The sequence below is a fragment of the Tamandua tetradactyla genome, chromosome X, assembly GCF_023851605.1.
Source record: "Tamandua tetradactyla isolate mTamTet1 chromosome X, mTamTet1.pri, whole genome shotgun sequence".
Classification (NCBI taxonomy): domain Eukaryota; kingdom Metazoa; phylum Chordata; class Mammalia; order Pilosa; family Myrmecophagidae; genus Tamandua; species Tamandua tetradactyla.
Window position 1 is genome coordinate 48,164,994 of NC_135353.1, and position 16,482 is coordinate 48,181,475.

Sequence of the window (16,482 nt, forward strand, 5' to 3'; positions counted from 1 at the left end):
AAGGTCTCTGGCTGTGTGGACTTTGTTGGTTCTGGTTGCTCTAAAGCTTTTACCAAAAATGGTTCCCTCTTAAAGGGCTCCATTAAGCAACCCCACCTTGAATGGGTAGAGACATATCTCCATGGAAACCATCTAATCAAAAGTTACCACTCACAATTGGGTGGGTCACATCTCCATGGAAACAATCAAAGACGGTCTCACCCAGCAATACTGAATGAAGATTAAAGAACATAGCTTTTCTGGGGTACATAATAGCTTCAAACTGGCACAGTGGATAACTTTTACTCCTGTATCTTCCCAAAACTTGCTAAATGCCACAATGAGCAAATTTATTTCTGTCCCTGGGCCTTGGATTCATCATTTGTAATAGGAGGGGCTGGTCATTTAAATGACCTCTAAAATCTCTCTCCACTCAAAAAAATTCCAGGATTGCACACCTTGAATCAGTACATGGTCATTGTATTACATAAAAAGATATATTCATTCACAACTCCGCCTGCTGTAGCAGCCCTATAAACCAGAAGTAGAGTTAATACTAATGAGGGGATAAAAGCTTAAGAATGCAGCCTGCCTTACTTTTAGCAGAGATGAATTGAATATTCCTGGCAGGCAAAAGATCTAGCAGGAACAACTCCCTAGGATTCTGATTAAAGAGAGTTCACCATTGCAGCCTATCCCATTCCAGATATTTTCCCTGACCTTTATGTTCTCCAGGAGAAACAAAGAACTGGAAGGAAAATTCCAATTGTTCTTCTCAGGTCACAGAAGAGCTGTTGTAGCTTGTAAAATGTCTGCGTTTGGAGGGATAATTTGCTCACAAGTGTATCTTTTTTGGGCAGGAAAATGATCAATAATGAAGGTAACTGGTTGTAAAAATTTAATGTAAGGCTAATCATGTTGCAAAGAATGAAAAACTATACCTCTACCAAAAAGGGTAAAATGATACATACATACACACACCCTAACTGCATGTGACTACCCAGAACAAAGCAGGTAAAACTCAAAATATGAGGGGAAAAAAAGTGATAACCTTGAAGATTTAATTTAGTGATTTTCAAATTTTGCTGCACATTGGAGTCACTTTGGGAGGTTTTAAAAATCCTGATATCCAGATTGCAACCCATACTAGTTAAATCAGAATGTCTGGCAGTGCAAGCCAGGGAGTTTTTTATTTTTTAAGATCCTCAGGTGATCTTTGCTGCACATCCCCTGATTTTAACCTATCTATACAGAAACTATCATCTTTCAAGACTATTGAAGAGGCTCTGAGGATCTTACTTTCACCTCCAAGGTGGGATTCCTGAATATTCTCAAAAATGGTGGCTCTTACTTGAGATCATAAGCTTTCTTACTTGGAAGGTGTTTCTTCATTAGATGCAGTTTCAAGTAACATGAGATTAAAGTTGCTACGTAGGAAAGAAGGAATTGCTCCAAAGTTTATAGGAAGAATGATCGATGTGGTTACAGCTTATTGTGGATGTGTCTGCAAGTAAGACACAATATCTATATATGTTTGTTTAGGATAGCTGTTAGAGATCAAGAGGGAAGATAACAGCCATTGTTCGTTGCCATCATAGGCGAGGAAGAGAATTTGCTTTTTTGCAAAGGTAATTTTCAGCAAAATAGTGAGATAGGTGAGATTAGTTGACAGTATCTGAAGCCTCTTAAGCACCACCTTCCTTTTTTCTCTCTTAGTGTCCTTTCTAAACCCAGCAGCTAGATATAAAAACAAATCACTAGTACATAATGTATAACGTGCACAGATGCCATTTTTAAATTATTTGCTACATCAACACGATGCATCAAACAAAATAAATAACTCATTGAGCAGAATATCAGCAAGCATTGAATAGATGGTGGGGAAGAGTTTGGGTGGGTTCTTGTGGAACCATTAAGTCACAATATATGGGCAACTGCATATTTTGCCTGCTCTCCTTATTTAAATCAATGGTTCTTAAATTTGAGCATACATGAGGATCACCTGGAGGGCTTGTTATAACACAGATATCTGGGCCTGACCACGGAGTTTAAGTAGGAATGGGGTAGGGTCTCACAGTTTTAATTTCTAGGGATTTCTGAGGGAATGCCGGTGCTACTGGTCTAAGGAAAACCAGTTCAAAAACTGCTACATTAGATGTGCCATGGTGGCTCAGCAGGCAAGAATGCTTGCCTGCCATAGCAGAGGACTCGGGTTCGATTCCCAGTGCCTGCCCATGTAAAAAAAAAAAAAAAAAAAAAAAAAAAAAACACACACACACAAAAAAAACACAAAACTGCATTAGAATGTTGTTTTTTCCCTTGAAACATTAGGCTACAATAACACTTGAACTTGAAACTTCCTTCTCATAGGGTGAAAAGGTACTATCCCTAGAATGTAGGTTTGTACAAAGACTCTTTTGTTAACAGTTTAAATGTATTTCTTGACAAATTATAAGATAAAAAATGAGACTTTAACACTCCAGCAATTAACCACATCACTGTAATTAAGTTTCTTTTAAAGAATCAATACAAAAATCCTCAAACAAGCTAATGGTTACTAAATATGGTCCTACTGGAAACCAATACTTTACTAGCATACACACTTGGGTTAAGAGTACAGCATTTACTGGTTAGTACGAGAGACAATATTTCTACTGCACAGTGATGAAGGCACAGGCCATACTAACTGGCTTAAAGATTTCATTTGGTTTTTCAGGAAGCTCTTCTAAATAGCTCTCAAGTATTGATAATACACAGTTGTAGTCTTGCAGCAAGTTACCAAAGAACTTCAAGAAATAGACTATGGAAATACATAGGATGCAATGAGTTCTATCTGGCACAAAAGTGGGGAACATTGAAATTCTAATAAGAAAGCATTAGTTTTCAAATCCTTACAGTTTCTTCTTTAGCCAACCAGAAAATCCAAGACCATGAGGCCATAAACAACTCAGTTACATTTATCCTATTGTTCATTGACACATGCACCCCCCAGCTCACAGCAACTTTCCCAGTGTTCCTTTTAGCCTTCTCTGTCCATTTCTGCATCCCATCTTCCTCATCCACTTCTTCCTTTCTAACTAATGCTTGGAAAACTTGAGTCATGTTAGTCTTCAAATCCTTCTCCAGTGAAGTATAACACTGGCCTTAGGATTATATGGTCATGGAAAAGGTACCCCAATTTAAAATTTTCATCAAGTTTTTCTCTAGCAACCGCACTTAACATTCCAAACTCAGGCATTTCAGGAGTACAAAAGTAATTGAAGAAAGATTCATTGGAAGTTGTTCTACACACTGTTCTGGAAGTTCCACTTCTCCTGATTTTCTGCTGCTTGATGGTTTGCTGGGTGACATTCTTCCCGTTCTTCCAATGTATTTGACACCCCGTGCAGTTGATAATCTCAAGACCTCGAGAGAGGTAGGGATCAGAATCATCTGGACCTGACCTGAATATGTAGGTTTTACTCAAAACCTCATTTGAAAAATATTCATTAGGTTCAAACAGAAATTCTACTGTGAAGCTCATTGGCTCACCAGCATCCGAGTACTTGAGTCTGACATCTTTCAAGTGCTCTAGAATTGGCTCATCATGTTGCTGAATTATGCTTCCAAGCATGTTCGTGTTCTTAAAGACTACTAACCAAAATAGAGGAACTCCACCAGGGCAGTTTTGGTCTTCAGACGTCTCCTCCAGCTGTGCCTTCTTCATTTCTTCAAGAAATACCTCACTGACACCTGGTCCCCAGTAGCATTCACTGTATGTAGGCTCATAAAGCGCATTGACAATTTCGTATCTCTTATCAAACAGAGGTTGATAGAGGCAAGCATATCTCCTTTTAATATCATGAACTTCTTTATAAAATTCAGCTTTAATTTGAGCAATTTCAAACTGAATACCTTTGAGGACCTTAAATAACTGCTGGCTGTACCGAATGTATTCTGAGGAGGTTTTGTATGTTCTTTCTCCAGACCTTTGAGAATGTCCAGCAGCTTGAGGAATATGCTTCCCCTGAAAAGTAACTTCTTCCTCTGTTGCAGCTTCTGCTGTCTGAACCTCAGCCTCCTGGGTTTGGTCTGGAAGTTTTTTTATTTTCTCAGCATCATTGCCTTTATATGGAAGGACATGTTGCTCAAGTGTCTTTGATCCCGCAACTAAGACAGAGAGCTGGGCAGAACTTGGTTGTGGATCATGAAAGATGTTCTGTCCCTCAGAACCATGTTCTATGTTGCTGCCACCGTCTCCTGCCACCTCCCCACCAGCTCTCAGCTCTTGGTCTGCATCATCTGTCTTCTTAACATCACGGATAATGCCTCCAACGCAATCACCCCCTTCAACATGTCCCTCCATGTAGCCAGTTTCCCCTCCTCTCCCTCCATCTTTCACACTGACTGCTCCTTCTTGAGCCTGTTGGCTAAGTGTAGAAGATTTCAGGGACCCTTCATCAGACATATTGGAGGAACCCCAATACCTTCTCAGCAGTTAAGACTTCAAAATAGCAGCACAAGTGAGAGCAGGAACACAAGTGGCAGGAGCAGCTGCTGCTGGCTTGTGGACGATGGGTAATGTCTGAGGCGAAGGTGGCCACTGCCAGGTAACGTGGATTAGATGATGGTGGCTGAACAGTTCAGACTTTGTCTGCAACTGAAAGTCCAACACCCGTACCCAAAGCAGGACTATAATGCTGGGCTAAGGTAAGGCTGTTCAGCCCTGAGCCAGTATTTAAACCCGGGTGCAGGAAAGGTCAACAAGCACCCCTATCATGACCTCCAACAAGTTTCTCCAGCTGGACCAAGCAGCCTCAAATTGTGAGCTCTTTTGCTGACAAGTGATAGACTGGTCCTTGCTTCACTCCTCCTCCCTCCCACCTGCCTCCAATTTGCCTTTGAGAGAGAGGTCACCACTCCTCTCTCCGAACAGGGTGCAGGAAGAAAGCCTAGGTTATAATGGCCAGTATACCTCATGCAATTGACTTAAGACAGGTAGATTTTGCAAACACAATAGGTATAAAGTCCATCCAGAGGAAGGGTGGCATTTCTTCCCACTAACCCAAACTCATGCCAATTTTTTCTTAAACCTTGGTCAAGAACACATCATGATTTTGTGCCAACAGCCCAGAGGATTAGTGGTCACATATTAATGATGTTGCTTTATGTCTGGGAGGGACCTTAGAAATCATGGAATCTAGCAGCTCTCCAATTTGAGAGTGCATGAAAATAAGCTGGAGGGCTTGTTAGATTCCTGTGCCCCACCCACAGAGGTCAAGATTCCATGGGTCTGGGGTAGGGTCTGAGAATTTGCATTTCCAGCAACTTCTCATGGGATGCTGATGCTGCTGGTTTGCACTCTGCTCTTTGGAACCAGAGATCTAATCTAACGTCCTCATTTCACAGGTGGCTAAAATCAAGACAGAGCCATAGTCGGGTTCTAGGATTGATTTTTGCACTTACAGCTGTTATGGTTCAACTACAGCTGTTATGGTTCAACTTCTCTGCAACACAGTTCTCTCATCTTCAAAATTAGGGTAATAACTCTTGCCTTCCCTACCCTTCCTAGTTGTTTAATTTCAGGGTGGCTGTTGGGTAATCTCTCAGACCTTCAGGAAGAACCGTGTAATTTGTTTGTGGAGTAGTTTAGAGCTTACACCCTGCCTTCCTTTTTATCAATGTCTGTGTGAGGGAGCTGCAGTAAAGTTGGGGGTAGGACATAAACCGTTTGTTCTTTTTATTGTATTTTTTTTCTGTTTGTGGTTGTCTTTTAAGATTGTTAATATTTCCAATTGCAGTGGTTTTCCTTTTTTATGTAGAAAATTTACCAGTGTTTTCCTTTGCAATTTCTTCCATTGTCTTTAAATATGCAAACTTCTTTAGTATTGGGAGATAAGACCATTCAAGTGTATAGTCTCTCCTGGTTTTTAATTGTGAATTTTTACATTGTACATCCTTATCCTCGTGGAATTGTATTGACACATGGCCATTTAATTTGTGGCCCTTATTCTCCAGGGCATTTGTATGAAATCATCGTATGTTCCCGATCTGGGACCAACAGGTAAAAAAAACTTGGTAGGAGTTTGAGTTAGTGGGAAGAAATTGCCCTCTTCCTCTGGGTGTGTACTTTTATCCATGTGGAGTATATTGGCATATAGTTGGCCTTTTGCTTTCTAAATAGCTAATCTTTATCGCCATTTGTTGAGTAATCCTTTTCCTCCATTTAAGTGTGGCTGTGCACTATTCAGCACTTTCTGGGAATGTAGAATAGGTAGGAGAGGGATTTGAATGCAAGCCCATTCTTTTTTAGCCAGAGAAACCGAGGCTTAGAGCAACTAACTGGCTTGCCCAAGGTCATGCTAGTTAAGGGAGAAGTGAGGACTAATACCGAGATATCCTGGCTTCTAATCTGAAGTTCAGACAGTACTGCTTCTTTTTTATCTAGAAACAGGACTAGCTTGACAACTGAAGGTTACTTAACCAGCCACAAAGTAAATGGGCATGACTTCAGGGTCTCTGAAAGCTCAGTCTAACCTGCCTCATTCACTCTTGATCAATCAGGACATAAATGATGCACACCTATGTGTATTGCCTCATGTGATACATTTCTGGGGACTGAGAAGCAGGTGCCTCTATCTCTGTGACAAGGGGCTCCAGTTGGGAGAAAGGCATGAATGTGAAACATTTCCATCTTAATGCTGTTATATATTGACTCACACAACACTGTGGCTAAGAGCACCAGGAAGGCATAAAATATGGGAGCCTTTCTTGGGAAAGGCTTCCTAATGGATGGAGGCTTGGAACTAAAAAATGAGCAGTGTGCTCGGACTTGGTAGGGCAATAAAGGCAGGACATTGTCCGCACATCCACCCTGTTAAAATGTGCTCATAGTCTCAGAGGGTGATTGGCTTTAAGAAAAGACTGATTCTTGTAGTGGAGGAACAAAGGAAAGAGCAGATGTAGGGAATGATGGAAGTCCTGTAGTGAGGAGGGTGCCTAATAGGGCCTACTGTATGCTTATAACCAGAGCTACCTCCAATTTACCAAAAGCAAATCCTCTTAGGTAGAAGGGTTTTATAGGAAAACGTAATATTTATGCTTTATTGACCTCCTTCTTGTCTCTGTCCATTCATTCTTTGCTTTGCAGCTTTTAACAGAACCATGAGTATTCACTTAAGAGGTGATAACCAGTTACAAACAATAAAACAAAAATCCTGTTTCCCCAGGTAATGAAAATCTGGGCTGTTCACTTGAAGCTTCAGGACAAACACTCTAGAACCTAATCATTCAATCATTCACCAGACCTGTGTTGAGCACTTACTATGCACCTTGAATTGTGTGGGGGTTGGGGACTCACTGCTGACTAAGATGCATGGCTTGCCCTGCTTCACAATCCAGAGGGGAGACAGCCACTTGGATGAAGATGACACAAGCTGTCAAATGTTAAAACAAGGATGCGCAAATTCTGTGGGAGCACAGGAGAGAGGATGATTAGCTAGGCAGAGGGGAGGAGGCAGCTAGGTTGGTCCCAAGAACTTGCTCAAGAGGAGGCATTTCTCTGGTTCCTGAAGGATCAATAGGAGTTGAACTGGCAGTGAAGTGAAAGGCAGAAAAGCGGTCACTGCAAATAAAGGACAGTGGCAGAGATGGGTGCGTGTATGTACGTTTGTCCGGGAATGAAATGGCTGGAGCAAGGGGCAGAGTGAGAAGGTCTGGAAAGCATATTGGGGCCATGGATACCACACTAAGGAGTTGGCCCTTTTAGTCTTTTCCCTCCCAAACATACATATGTTCCTCTTTCTGCCACCATTCCCTTCTCCACTTGCCTGGTTCAGTGCCCTTCCATCCTTTCCACCTCCTGTTCAAACTGATCAATTTTATTCATTAAATAATGCATGTATTCACATACTAAGTGTATTCCTTCCCTTCCATGTACCAATGTCATGACCCCTTAGAATAGTCACTTTTACCCACTATCTGTTTGACACTCAAAACCCAAAAATGGAAGAACTATCCATGGTCTCTATCTGAGTGCCTCCCCTCTCATTCCCATGCCCTTCTGGAGGGTTTGGCCAAGCCTTCTGAAGGCTGGGCCCTCCCAGCTGCATACTGTGTTGGTGTTCAACATATTGCTGAGACTCTAGTTTACATTCAAATTATTTTCTCTCCAGGTGCCTCCTCCATCTACAGGCAGGGCTGATATACAACATGATGGCTGCTCAAGAAGTCTCTGTAAAGAAGTGTGTACCTGGAGACTCTTCTTTGAACAGGAAGGTGAGTGTGGGTACTGGGCTTGCCATAGGAAAAACTAAGATAATGAAAAGAAGTCCCAGAGGAGATAATTCTCTTGTAGCGGCAGCAGCTTAGCTTCCCAGGTAGATGGAGTTGGCTCAGGTACCTGAGGGGGGAACTGATTGACAGCAGCAAACAACGGAGATAGGAAACTGCTGAGGGTCTGCCACCATGAAGTACTGGAAGCGAAACTGAGGGAGGGTCTCGGCCAAGCTTCTCAGTGGGGCTCTTCCCACAGCAAGTGTGTAACCCAGAAGTGCATGGAACAGTGTCATCTCTCTGGGCTTCATGGGGGTGGGTAAGTGCAACCCATTCAGGAGGTCACACTTCCTAACTCCATCACCCATCCATGACTTCTGATCTCCTTCAAGCCAGAAATTTGGCATAAACCCAGGAGTTTAGATTTCCTTCAGGGACGGTGCTCTTTTTTCCCACCTGACTCCCTCTCTCAGTCAACAGAAGTGAACAAATCTTTTCCCTTCACAGACCTGTCACCATGGCTGGAGTGGGACACAAGGCCACAACCTGAAGAGGTTACCATTTAATGTTGGGGATGCCAGGGAACACCCCTGGAATGCCAAAACAAAGCTCTTCTTTATAGCCTGGCTCAAACTGACAGCCTCTGGGAGGTCTTCCTTTCTGTATCTGCTTCCCTTTTCCTCAGGCTATTCATGTGTGCATATAGTCTAGTTCCCTTATAAAAAGCACAAGCCCCTTAGAGGGAGCATCCCAGGCCTTCCTCAAGTTTGTAACACCCATTGTGCCTATGACAGGTATTTTATAAATGTTTGTTGAGTGAATCATAAGGGATTTGAAATCACTATCACCATCAATCGTATTTTTCTGTCTGCCTAGGGGTCTGACTGTTTACAAAGAGTCTTCAGATCCCTGTTTAAATCCTCACCATAGCCTGTGAGGTTCTATCTCAGGTTAGGGCTGTGATACTGGGGGCACTTAGACTTACAAATCTTTTTGTAGACTTACAAAATCTTTAACCTTGGATAATGTGCTTTAGAAGGGAGGAAGTAAAAATATTTCCTCGGAGTGACAAGAGATTTCCATTAGAAATATTTTATTTTGTCAAAGGTTTCCTTTGACAAATATGCCCATCATACATATCCTGTTGCTTAAGCACTTAAGACCCTGTCTAAATTCAACCTTCTACCAATGCCAAAAGCTATACTTTCATTCTCAGGTAGATGGCAAGCTCATTGCCATGAAGGAAGTCTGGGCCACTGAAAAGCTCCCTTTCCCCTCTTATTTCAGCCTTAAAATGGAGCACTCCTCCAGGTAGCCTGACTTCTAGTCCCTTCCCTTAGAAGCCTCTGCTTCATAAAATGTTAGCCCAAAGTAAGACTACAATCCCAAAGCCATAGAACAATAGACTTTCTACTAACTTGAGTGATTAAATCGGGCTCACCCAGTCCTCATTCTTAGAGGCACACACCTCAAAAGTAACTGGGATGGAGACGGAGTTCACCCCTGCTCCAAGGAACAGCTAGGCAGGTGACAGAAAAGTGGCTAGGACAGCAGTTCCAGGGTACAAATGACCTGAGAGAGTCCTCTACAATACATCGGGAGGTCTTGGATGAAAAAGCTGAGGAAATGAGACACAGAGAACCAGGTGAATGGGTGCCATTGGGACTCCACTGGGGACAAGAGGCCATGCCCAGGAAAGTGCCTGCCACTGCAGCTTTCTTGAGATATCAGTGCCATCAACTTCATAGTCTGGAGCATCCTTTGGGAACACGAACCAGTAAACGAGCCTTCCCTGCTCATAGAGACCATCCAATCGGGGCACTCAGCTTACTGTGCACCATTCCAAATGAAGGCCTGTAGCCCTCAGGAGTACATGGACACGGAAGTGGGGATGAGGAAGCAAGCCAAGCCATACCCCTTGACTGCCCCACATCCATGCATGCTGCCCCCAACAAGTGCAACTCATGCCCCAACCCCTACACACCATGCACCCAACCTTCATGCCCCAGTTGCCTGAATCCCACCACCTGCCCCCTGCATTCCACCACCTCTGTGCCATGTGCATGTGGGCACATGCCCCTCCTCCACACCTGGAACACATGTGCACCTTTCCCATCAAACCCTACATCCTGCACATGTACGCACTCAGGGCCCCCGTGACCCACACACCTGCTCCCACCCCCACAGGCCACTACACCCTGCCCATATGCACATATGTACCCACACACCCCCAATAGTGTCCCATACACACACATATCCACAGTCAGCCTCCCACCATGCCCTGTCTCCGTACTTGAGGCTTGCCCACACCGCACCCAGCCCCCTTGCCTCCTGTACCTCCCACATTGACTCTCTGCCCCACACCCCATGCCCCAGGGCAGCAGCATAGCATTTTGGCCTCACAACTAGCCTTGTGCCATGCCATGCTATCAGACTTCCAGGCCCCATCCCCTGTCCCATGCCTTACACCATGACAGTCCCGCAAATAAAAAACTTTAGATGACTGATTGAAATAAACTTCCAAAGTAACCCTATCAAGATAATTAAATGCCTCAAAGTCAACAGAAAATTACAAAATATATGAAGATGCAGACAGATATAGTCAAGCCTAATCACCAAATTAAAACACTGGAGGAAACAGTGTTGGAACTTTGGAACAACTAATCAAAGATGTACATACAACTTTACTAAATAAAGTCAATGGGTTGGGTAATGACATAAAGGATATAAAAGGGACACCAAACATAAAGAAGGATTTGAAAAAATAAGTAGAAAAATAGCAAATATTACAGAGATTAATGATACTGTAGAAAAAATGAAAAATATACTAGAAATACACAACAGCAGATTTGAAGAGGTAGAAGAAAGAATAAGTGAACTGAAGGATGGGACAATTGAATTTGAACATGCAAAAGAACAAATGGCAAAAATAGGAAAAATCTGAATTAGATCTCAGAGACATGATGGACAACATAAAGTGCACAAACATAAGAATCATCAGTATTCCAGAAGGAGAAGAAAAAAGTAAAGAGCTAGGAAGATTAGTTAAGGAGATAATGGAGGAAACTTTCCAAACCCTTATAAAAGACATAAATATGCAAATCAAAGAAGCCCAATGAACCCCAAAAAGAATAAATTAAAATATGCCTACTCCAAGACACATACTAAACAGTATTTCAAATGTCGAAGAAAAGAAAGAGAAAAGCTGCCCACCACATACAGGAGCAACCATGTAATACTGAGTTTGGGCTATTCAACAGGAACCATGGAGGCAAGAAGGCAGTGATGTGATATATTTAAGATCCTGAAAGAGAAAGACTTCCAGCCAAGAATTCTGTATCCACCTGTGCTGGTTTGAAAGGATGTATGGACCCTAGAAAAGCCATGTTTTAATCAAAATCCCATCTTGTAATGACAATTACTGTATGTTTGAATCTGTAATTAATCTCCCTGGAGATGTGATTTAATCAAGAGTGGTTAAGTTGGATTAGGTGATGACATGTCTCCACCCATTTGGGTGGGTCTTGATAAGTTTCTGGAGTCCTATAATAGAGGAAACATTTTGGAGAATGGGGGAGATTCAGAAAGAGCAGAGCAGAATGACATAGCCACGAGAAGCAGAGTCTGCCAGCCAGTGACCTTTGGAGATGAAGAAGGAAAATGTCTCCCAGGGAGCTTCATGAAGCAGGAAGCCAGGAGAAGAAGCTAGCAGATGATGCCATGTCTGCCATGTGCCCTTCCAGATGAGAGAAGAACCCTGACTTATGTTCACCATGTGCCTTTGCAGATGAGAGAGAAACTCTGACTATGTTTGCCATGTGCCTTCTAACTTGAGAGAAGGACCCTGAACTTCATCGGCCTTCTTGAACCAAGATATCTTTCCATGGATTCCTTTGATTGGAACTTTTATAGACTTGCTGTAATTGAGATGTTTTCTCGGCCTTAGAACTGGAAACTAGCAACTCATTAAATCCCCCCTTTTAAAAGCCATTCTGGGGCAGGCCACGGTGGCTGAGCAGGCAAGAATGCTTGCCTGCCATGCCAGAGGACCCGGGTTCGATTCCTGGCGCCTGCCCATGTAAAAAAAAAAAAAAAAGCCATTCTGTTTCCGGTATATTGCATTCCAGCAGCTAGCAAACTAGAACACCAGCCAAACTGTCCTTCAAAATTGAGGGAGAGATTAACACTTTCACATACAGACAAAGGCTGACAGAATTTGTCAACAAGAGACTGGCCCTACAAGAAATACTAACAAGAGTTCTGTTGGCTGAAAAATAAGATAGGAGAGGGAAGTCTGGAGGTGGGCACAGAACTGAAGGATGCCAGTAAGGGTAACTTAAAAGATAAAAGAGAAAGATGGAAAAGAATGTATAGATTTGACAAATAAAAACCAAAGGGTAAGATGGTAGATTCAAGAGCTTCTTTTTCAATAATAACTTTGAAAGTTAACAGTGTAAACTGACCAATTAAAACATACAGATTAGCAAAATGGATGAAAAAACAATGATCCATCTATATGCTACTTATAAGAGACTCATTTTAGACACAAGGATACAAATAGATTGAAAGTGAAAGGGTGGAAAAAGATGTTCCATGCAACTTGTAACCAAAAGAAAGCAGAAGTAGCTATACTAACATCAAACAAAATAGACTTTAAATGTAAAGAGGTAATAAAAGACAAAATGACATTACATTAAATAAAAGGGACCATTAATTAAGAAAAAATAACAATCATAAATGTCTATGCTCCCAATCAAGGAGCTTCAAAGAACATGAGGCAAACATTGGGAAAACTAAAGGAGCAATAGATGTTTCAACAATAATAGTGGGAGACATCAACACACTACTTTCCTCTATGGATACAACAAACAGAGAGAGGATCAAAAGGAAACAGAGAACGTAAACAATTTAAGAAATTAATTAGACCTTACGGACATATGTAGATCATTACATCCCAAAACCCCAGGATATACATTCTTCTCTAGTGCTTATGGAACATTCTACTGGAGAGAACATATGTTGGGGGCAAAAAACAGGTCTTTATGAATTTAAGAATGAAATTATCCAAAACACTTTCTCTCACCACTATAAAATGAAACTGGAAATCAAAAACTACTACAGAAACAGAACTTTCACATATATATGGAGACTAAACCATACAATTTTAAACAATCAATGGTCAAAGAAGAAATTACAAGAGAAATTGGTAACTATCTGGAGACAAAGATCCAAATAGTTATCTGGATCCCATATCAGAATTTATGGGATGTGGCAAAGGCAGTGCTAAGAGGGAAATTTCATGCCCTAAATGCCTATATTAAAAAAGAAGAAATTGCAAAAATCGAGATCTTCTTCACCTGGAGGAACTAAAGAAAGAACAGTAAACTAACACTGAAAGCAAATAGCAGAAGAGAAATAACGAAGATCAAAACAGAACTAAATGAACTGGAGAACAATAGAAATAATTAATAAAGCAAAAAGATGGTTCTTTGAGAAAATCAATAAAATTGATGGACCTCTAGCTAGGCTGACAAGGAGAAAAAGAGAGAGGATGCAAATAAACAAAATCAGAAATGAGAGGTGGAGTTGTTACCATGGACCCTGAAGTATAAAAAGAATCATGAGAGAATACTATGAACAACTATATGCCAAAAAAACTAGACAACTTAGAGGAAATGGACAAATTCCTAGAAGCCCACTGTAGGTTTGAAAATATCATATACACCAGAAAAGCCATGTTTTGATCCTGCTCCAGTCTTGTGGGGGCAGATGCTTTTAATTCTGATTCAATATTGTGGGACAGACACTTTTGATTAGATTATTTTCATGGAGATATGACACGCCCAATTGTGGGTCTGACCATTGTTTAGATGGATATGTGACTCTACCCATTCAGGGTGGGTCTTGGTTATTTTAATGGAGTCCTTTAAAAGGAGAAATATTTGGGGGAAAGTTCAGAGCTGAGAAGATGCAGATGCTTGGAGAACAGTTGTTTCAGAGACACAGATGTTTGGAGATGCTTGGAATACCCACAGAGAGAGAATATGCCTAGACATGGGGAGAGTATAGCAGACATCACCACGTGCCTTCCCATGAGATCGTAAGCAGGCCCTAACTCAGAGTTGTGTCCCAGAGTTGTGAGTGAAGTCCCACAGATGCTTAGAGAGGAAACTACAGGCATCAGAATCTAGAAGCAATGAACCGGAAACAAGGACCAGTAGATGCCAGCCATTGTCTTCCCAGATGATAGAGTGCTCCGGACGGCTTCAACCTTTTTTGAGTGAAGGTAACCTTTTCTTGATGCCTTAATTTGGATACTTTCAGTTCCTTAGAACTGTATACTTGTAACATTACAAATTCCCTTTTTAAAACCTGTTCCATTTCTGTTATATTGTATTCTGGCAGCTTAACAAACAAATACACACATGAACAAGCTACACTGACTCAAGAAGAAATAGAAGATCTCAACAAACCAATCACAATTAAAGAGATTCAATCAGTAGTCAAAAATCTCCATACAAAGAAAATCTCAAGACCAGATGGCTTTAAGGTGAATTTTCTCAAACATTCCAAAAGGAACTAACACCAATCCTGTTCAAATTCTTCCAAAAAATTGAGGAGAGAGGAACACTACCTTATTTTATAAATCTATCATCACTCTAATACCACAACCATTTAAAGATGCTGCAGGAAATGAAAACTACAGGCCAATCTCTAATGAATATAGACACAAAATTTTCTCAACAAAATGCTAGCAGATTGACTCCAATAACACATTAAAAGAATTATATACCATGAATAGGGGAGGCTTCTACCAGGAATGTTTCAACGTAAAATCAATCAATATAGTATAGTGCATCAATACATTGAAAGGAAAAATCACATGATCATCTTGATTGTTGCTGAAAAAAACATTTGACAAAATTCAGTATCCTTTTCTGATACAAATATTTCAAAATGTAGGAATCATAGGATACTTCCTCAATAAGAAAAAGGGAATATATGAAAAAACTGTACCTAGCATTGTACTCAATGGTGAGAGACTGAAAGCCTTCCAAGATTGGGAACGAGACAAGGATGCTGTTACATGAAGGGAGATGTGATATTTGTGGCTGCTTAATTTAGAGGCCCGAATTTGCAGACAACAGAAACTTCAGTAGTAAACTTAATACATTTTATTGATAGCATCGTAAAACCGAAAGAAAGAAAAGAAAGTAAACAGTTACATAACCAGTTGGGGCAGCATGACCCAACACCCGAAGAGGCTGGGGAATCCTGGAGACAGTGTTCAGGGACAGACTGGGAGACTTCAAAGGAAGCATCCTTCTCTTGGCAGTAAGGGGAATTCTGCTGCATGTTTCCTAACTAAGGGCTTAAATACCACACTGATAAAAAGGGGCTCACATCAGATGTTTGCGTGACCATAGTCCACTTTTCCCATGTCAGATGTTTTCATGATCATAACCCAGTTCTTACCTCAGAGGGGTGCTGAAGCCCCCTGAGACAATTCCTGACTAAGGAATGATTTATCAAGTATGCCTCCTTCTGGGAAGAGAGCCACCTCTCCCAGAAGGAACACGTAAATATTTACAGCCATTTACTAGGGTATGTTCCTTTCCTAGGAAGGGCTCATTCCCAAGTAGGAATCTAGAAATGGCCTGTTAGGTAGGTTATGATGAGATGTTTACTAAGATGTGATGTTTACTAAAACATGGACATAGAAGATTCTCATGACCATTATCAAGTCAGATGCCCTCTGTCACCACTATTATTCAACATTGAACTAGAAGTTCTAGCTAGAGCAATCAGGCTGAAAAAAGAAAATGTCTCCAGATTGGAAACATTTTGGAAAAATAGAAAGGGAGAAGTAAAACTTTCATTATCTGCAGATGACATGATACTAGAGTTGGAAAATACTGAGAAATCTATGACAAAGCTTCTTGAGCTAATAAACAAATTCAGCAAAGTGGCAGCATGTAAGATTAATGTGTAAAAATTAGTAATGTTTCTATACACGAGCAATGACCTGACTGAGGAGACACTTAAGGAAAATATTCTTTTCAAAATCATTCAAAATAGCAACCAAAAGAATCAAGTATGTAGGAATAAACTTAACTAGGGATATAAAGGACCTGTACACAGAAAACTACAAAATATTCCTAGTAGAAACCAAGAAGATCTAAATAAGTGGAAAGACATTCCTTTCTCATGGGTAGGAAAGTTACATGTAGTTGAGATGTCAATTCTATC

General features: G+C 41.1%; 1 long non-coding RNA gene and 1 pseudogene across 1 annotated transcript in view; one reads left to right on the plus strand and one right to left on the minus strand.

Moving 5' to 3' along the window:
* Positions 1–3,082: 3,082 nt before the first annotated feature.
* On the minus strand, positions 3,083–4,426 carry LOC143671815 (nucleosome assembly protein 1-like 1 pseudogene; annotated as a pseudogene).
* Positions 4,427–8,208: 3,782 nt separating this feature from the next.
* The window catches only part of LOC143670420 (uncharacterized), a 38,751-nt gene continuing 30,477 nt past the window's right edge, over positions 8,209–16,482 (plus strand). Inside the window, exon 1 of the long non-coding RNA XR_013169355.1 lies at positions 8,209–8,235. This is a non-coding gene — a long non-coding RNA (uncharacterized LOC143670420). The remainder of the gene's footprint in view (positions 8,236–16,482) is intronic.